This window comes from Artibeus jamaicensis, unplaced genomic scaffold (assembly GCF_021234435.1).
Source record: "Artibeus jamaicensis isolate MK-2021 breed Jamaican fruit bat unplaced genomic scaffold, CSHL_Jam_final contig_466, whole genome shotgun sequence".
Classification (NCBI taxonomy): domain Eukaryota; kingdom Metazoa; phylum Chordata; class Mammalia; order Chiroptera; family Phyllostomidae; genus Artibeus; species Artibeus jamaicensis.
Window position 1 is genome coordinate 2,141,905 of NW_026521844.1, and position 5,847 is coordinate 2,147,751.

Below are 5,847 nucleotides of genomic sequence, written 5' to 3' on the forward strand. Positions count from 1 at the left end.
AAATTGCATTTTCTATGTCCAGAAATATTTCTCCTATAATTTATAAATAATATTTTAAAACTGATCAAAACGCAGTACAAGAACATATCAAGTTAAATAAATCTTCTAAACCTTGATACAGGGATCCCTCACCTATCACAGGAGTTACATTCCAGAGACCCCCGTGATAGGTGAAAATCCGTGAAGTAGAGGCATTATATTTATTTTGTTATTTATATATATTTTAAGGCTATATAAAGCCTTCCCACACTCCTATAAACCTTTCCCACACTCTTATAAACTCGTCATATGCTCTTAAACACTTTCTACACTCTTAAACCTACATAATTTTAACAATGCATAAAATTCTGTATGGGTGCTCACCGGTGAAGTGTACAGTTGTCCCTTGCTATATTGCAGGCTTAAAAAAAAACCTGATACAGTGAAGCCGAAATAAGTGAACCTCGATATAGCAAGGGATGACTGTAAACAGATACTTGAAGTCAGGAAGTCTTGAGGTTTGTGTGAAGTGTGCTCCGTCAGTCCCTACTAGTGGGGAAGGCAGAGTCTTCCAAATATGATAGGAGAGAAACTGCAACACTTTGGACGGAACTGGGAGCTCCTGGACTTGTTGGGTGGGTATCACTCTCCGGACTGACGTACAACAGAAATGCCGAAGACTAGGGATTTGCCTTGGAGTGAGCCAAAAATACACACTTCCCAGCAGCTAAAACACTGCCATCAGTAGAAAAGGCACAGCAAAGACTGTTGCTCAAAGGTGCAACTTGTACTGGATAATCATCCAGAATCTCACTATTTTATCATCTACAAGGCTTGCAGTATGTTGTCTGTCACAACTAAAAGATACAGCCCGTACCCATCTGCAATTTGCTCCTCCAGCAAATATTGGAGTAGGCGGAGGAAACATGGCTCAAATTCCATCAGAATGTCTCCTGTATGTGGATCTCAGATATATATACTCAAGTTGTAAAAGATGCAGTAGCTAGTAATGCTCCATCAGGAGAAAAGTCACAAGATACAACATTGTGGTCATGTCCTTCTAGTTTCCATATCATGGTATTTATCCATATTCTCAAGGAAAACTGCTTAACTGGCTCCCACTGAGCACAGCATGAAAGAGTCAGGAGAGAATGCACAGCTGTACACCCAGTGCTGATGGGCCCTCAATACTTTCATTATGTTTCCATCATCTTTCATGTCCCACATTCTCAGTTTTGTCTCTTGAAGCTGACACAAGGATAAGCTCCCATCTGGAGCAAGAGTTAAATCTCTGAACACTTCACCATGATCTACAAGTTAAGGAGGAGTTTTCCTGTATATACATCCCACATTTTGATATGCCCATTGTTTAACCCTGTGGCAAGGAGTAGCTGATTGTCCTAATTTGAATTGATGCCATTCTATATTTACACAGCTACTCTGTTTTTCTGGAACTGAAGATCCAAAAACAAGACTCCAGCCTGTATCACCACAGTTTATAATATGTTCATGAGGCTTGTTTTTCGGAGCACCATCACTGTTTTGTTTTGACAATCTCAAACTGCTTGAATTGGTGATACCCTTCGTGCCATCCAAGAGAAAGTTCGTAGGATCTGACAAGGCAGGAATGAGAGTATTCGTTGGGTGGTTGTGTCTTCAGCTAGAGGCTTGAGTTGAAAAAATCTGGTTCCAAGCTCTCTCGGGTGGTTGGCTGTATTTATTTTCTTGCAGCAATATGACTGATGTTCCCTTTTCTCAGTAGTAGTAAGCAGGAGACCTTTCTAAGTTTCTACAGATCATACTCAGGTCTTTGTCACACAGCTCCCTCCATAAGCCTTTACAAGAGGCCAGGACCTTTCAAAAGCTCACCTGATTGGATCAAGCTTACCCAGAATAATCTCCTTTCTGACTAATTCAAACTCAACTGATCTGGGGGCTTAATTGTATCTACAAAGTACCTTTAATTCTGTTCATTTGCAAAGGAGGGAATGATACAGGTTGTGTACACCAAGGGATAAGATTCTTGGGAAGCACCTCAAAATCCTGCCTACCAGGGTAGTTTTACTAATAGATGTGAAAGACTACGGGAATCCAAATCAAGGCTGCAGAAAATGCAAATATCTTTCCTTCTTCATATAAAGAATTGCATGCGATAATTTTAGAACACTAAAATATAAGAAATATTTTCATTATATTTCCCTTCAGTCCTGTGTCATGCAATCAATTAACCTTAGTGTTTTAAGAAACACAAGTACCTGCAAATTTAATGCATGCCCAATGAAGCCTTTACTAGAGAGGGGATGTGCTGTATAGTTACATGTTTGAAGGCTGAAATATATATTCTCAGATAGAGGACCAAAATACTTCTCTACTTTGTTCTGATGTTCTTTCTGAAAAGAAGCATATTTTTTAGCTAAAATAATAGTAATACACAGTTTTATATTTCTTGATTTTGCAAACCAAAAATTCTACCTCTTAATATTCTTATCCATTAAATCTCTATAACATCTGATTGTTTACCCATTTAGGTAAGTATTATTTATGTAGGGTCCAGAGAATCACAAACTTATGAAAGTCTTAATAATTTACTAATATTGAGATGGTCATTATTCCTCTTTTAACGCACACTATGTTACTTCTCTTTCCACAGATGTCTACTGCAACCTGTACATAACTGATTCATACATATGTCTATCTCTAACACACATGTAGCTTTTTAATTTAAAAAATTACTTTTATTGAGATCCGATTATAAAATTTAAAAAATATATTTTATTTATTTATTTTTAGAGAGAGGGGAAGGGAAGGAAAAAGACTGGGAGAGAAATATCAATGCGTGGTTGCCTGTCATGTAGCCCCCACTGGGGACCTGGCCTGCAACCTAGGCATGTGCCCTGACTGGGACTCGAACCTACAACTTTTTGGTTTGCAGCGCACATTTAATCCACTGAGCTACACCAGCCAGGGCCAAATACTGGTCCCTCTTAAGCTAGAAAAAATTTATTCATGAAACACTGATCCATTAATATTAATTTAACCATATTTGAAATATTTAATATTAATTATCCTATGTAAGTTTTCTACTTCTTGTATATCTTTGGTGCTTATATTTGGTGAAGAAGTAATATACTTCTGAAATTGGGTTTTTTTGATCTGCCAACTGTCAGTAGGTGCCTAAAAATGTCTCTCAGTGATCCCTGCTTCCTGTTAGTATATGGTCTTGTATAAACACCTCCCCTTGAGTGTACACAGGATCTAATTTCTTTCTGCTAAAAATTAAAAGGATGTCATTTGTTATATTAGCATATTTAAAAAACAAACAAACTGTGTCTTGTCCTGACCGGTGTGGCTCAGTGGGTTGAGTATTGCCCCATAAAGCCCAAGGTTGCTGGTTCATTCTTGGTCAGAGCAAGTGCCCAGGTTGTAGGCCTGTTCCCAGGTAGGGGACTGGGGACGTGTGTGAGAGGCAATAATCTATGCTTCTCTCACACATCAGTGTTTCTTCCCATCTGACTCCTTACCTTCCCCTCTCTCTAAAATAAATAAGTAAAATCTACAAAAAAATTTAAAAAGACTGTATCTTTAATTCCTTCTCTGTCTCTGTCTCACTGTTTTTGTGGGTTCTTTTTAATGAAGCAAGCTTCCTTGTGGTGAGCTGACCCATGGAGAGTCCCATGTGGTAAGGGATTAAAAAAGGCCATTACTGCCAGACAGCAGAAAACTAAGGCCCTCTTTCCAACCTGGGAGGAATGTATCCTAACAAGTTATTGAGCATGTGAGGAAATCCTCCCTCAGTTGATCCTGAGAGAATTATAGCTCCTTGCTGAAACTTTTGCAGCCTTGTGAAAGACCCTGAGCCACAGGAGATAAAATCACACTTGGATTTCTAAGGCACAGAAACCCTGAGATAATAAATGTTGTTTTAAGTTACTAAATTTTGGAGAAATGTATTATAACTATCACTATAGATTTATATATAACTTTCTTCTTTGGTTTTAATCTTTACTGATTGCCTGTTTTTTTCCCCTCTCTAGCTACTAATCTGTGCATTTTGTCTGTCTTTTTCCTTGAGTAAATTTCAGAAGTCTTTCTGGGACAGGATAGCAAGAAGCTAGAAAAATTCCTAGGCAAGTGGAATGGGAAGTTAAAAAGGGCAAACACTGAGCAATTTACAGCCAGATAGTGAATCACAAGACCTTATCTCCCCTAACCAAGGACACTAGAGAGCAAATGGTTTATACTTCTCCTCCCTCACTAGAGAATACATAACCTCTGGGCCATAAACCACAGGCCTCTGGGGAAGAGAGGAAGAGGAATTCTAAAGCAAACGGAGATACTATCTGAACTCTGGAGCCAGTTTGGGAAGAAGCTGTGGACTGACTTCCCTTTCAGTGCCCCTCCTAAGAAAAATACTAAATCTTCACTCCTTTTAAGACTTTCCCCCTCCCAAATCTGTATGGTTCCCCTATATAAACCTGATTTTGAAAGCTCAAGGTAAGGTGGATTAAGCGTTTTAACCCGTTACCTTCTCATACCACTAGCCTCCGATATGAATAAAAAAGTGCAGTTACAATCCAAGCCCTCTGTGCTTTTTGCCTAAGTGGTGAGGGGCAGCAAGAGCCCCAGTGTCCGGTGCCTTCCATTTTCATTTGTTTTTACTTTGTTTCTGTTTTTCAACATTTTCAAAGAATGGTTATTTCAGATATCTCTGCCGTTATGTTATTTAGTTTTAACATTACATATTAATTTGTTGCCTCTCCTAAATGTTTAAGGCATACAAAATTTCCACTACTCAGAAATATTCAGGTTTACGTTTGGCAAAGTTCACAGCTTATTTTTGTGTTTATTCCATGCACATGAAAACAAAAAGTACATCTTTTCATACTTAAAAGAGTAGTTCTAAATGTATCTAGCTACACTGTTTCTTTAATCAAATTGTTCTTTAACCTCACTGTCTACTAGATAATTCTTATTGTTTAAAAGATAAATTACCCACCTTGCTATGATTTTATTCACAACAATTTTTCTTTCATCTATAATACAATTTTTTCTTTGTCTAATTAGTTGCTGTGGAGTTTGATATTGTTAGTATATTTACCTTTTCTCATTATTTAATGCAATTTTTGTTCTATTTGTAATGATCATACATTTAATCTTGCTTTGCATAAATTTTGCCCATTCTTCATTTCTGTATTAGTTATCTAGGGCTACTAATCATCAAATAAGTGGCTTAAACAACAGACAGTTAATCTCTAACTGCTCTGGCTACTGAGCAGACAAAGATCAAAGCACTGTTTGATTCTGACCTTGGTGAGCGCTCTTTCACTGGCTTGCAGACTGATGGCTCTTCATTGTGTTCTCACATGGCCTTCCTAGGTTGATGTTAGCAGAGAAAGGGGGGGTAAGAGAGGGAATAGGGGACAGGGGGAGAAAGATATCTTCTTACTTAAAGGTATTAATCCCAATCTTAGAGCCCCACTTTCATCATCTGATCTAACTCTATTATCTCCTAAATTTTCATCTCCAACTACCATCATGTTGAGTATTCAGTCTTCAAAATATGAATTTTAAAGGGACACAAACATGCAGTGTGTCACACTTTTCACTCTTTTCATCATAGTTTGAAATATATTTCTAATGAACATCTTTATTACAGTTCTTAATTCGATCTTTTTAGAGTTAGTCATTTACTCACTTTTTTATTGTTTATTCTATTATAGTTGCCCCAATTTTTCCCCTTTGCCCCCATCCACCTGACCCCCCTCACCCATAGTCAATCCCCTCTCCATTGTCCATGTCTCTGAGTATTCTTTGATTAGTCCTTTCCCCCTCCTTCCACCATTCCTCCCCCTTCCACCTCCCCTCCTA

General features: G+C 38.0%; 1 pseudogene; it reads right to left on the bottom strand.

Moving 5' to 3' along the window:
* Nucleotides 1-388: 388 nt before the first annotated feature.
* Nucleotides 389-5,516, bottom strand: LOC119052157 (WD repeat and SOCS box-containing protein 1-like; annotated as a pseudogene).
* Between the last annotated feature and the right edge of the window lie 331 nt (nucleotides 5,517-5,847).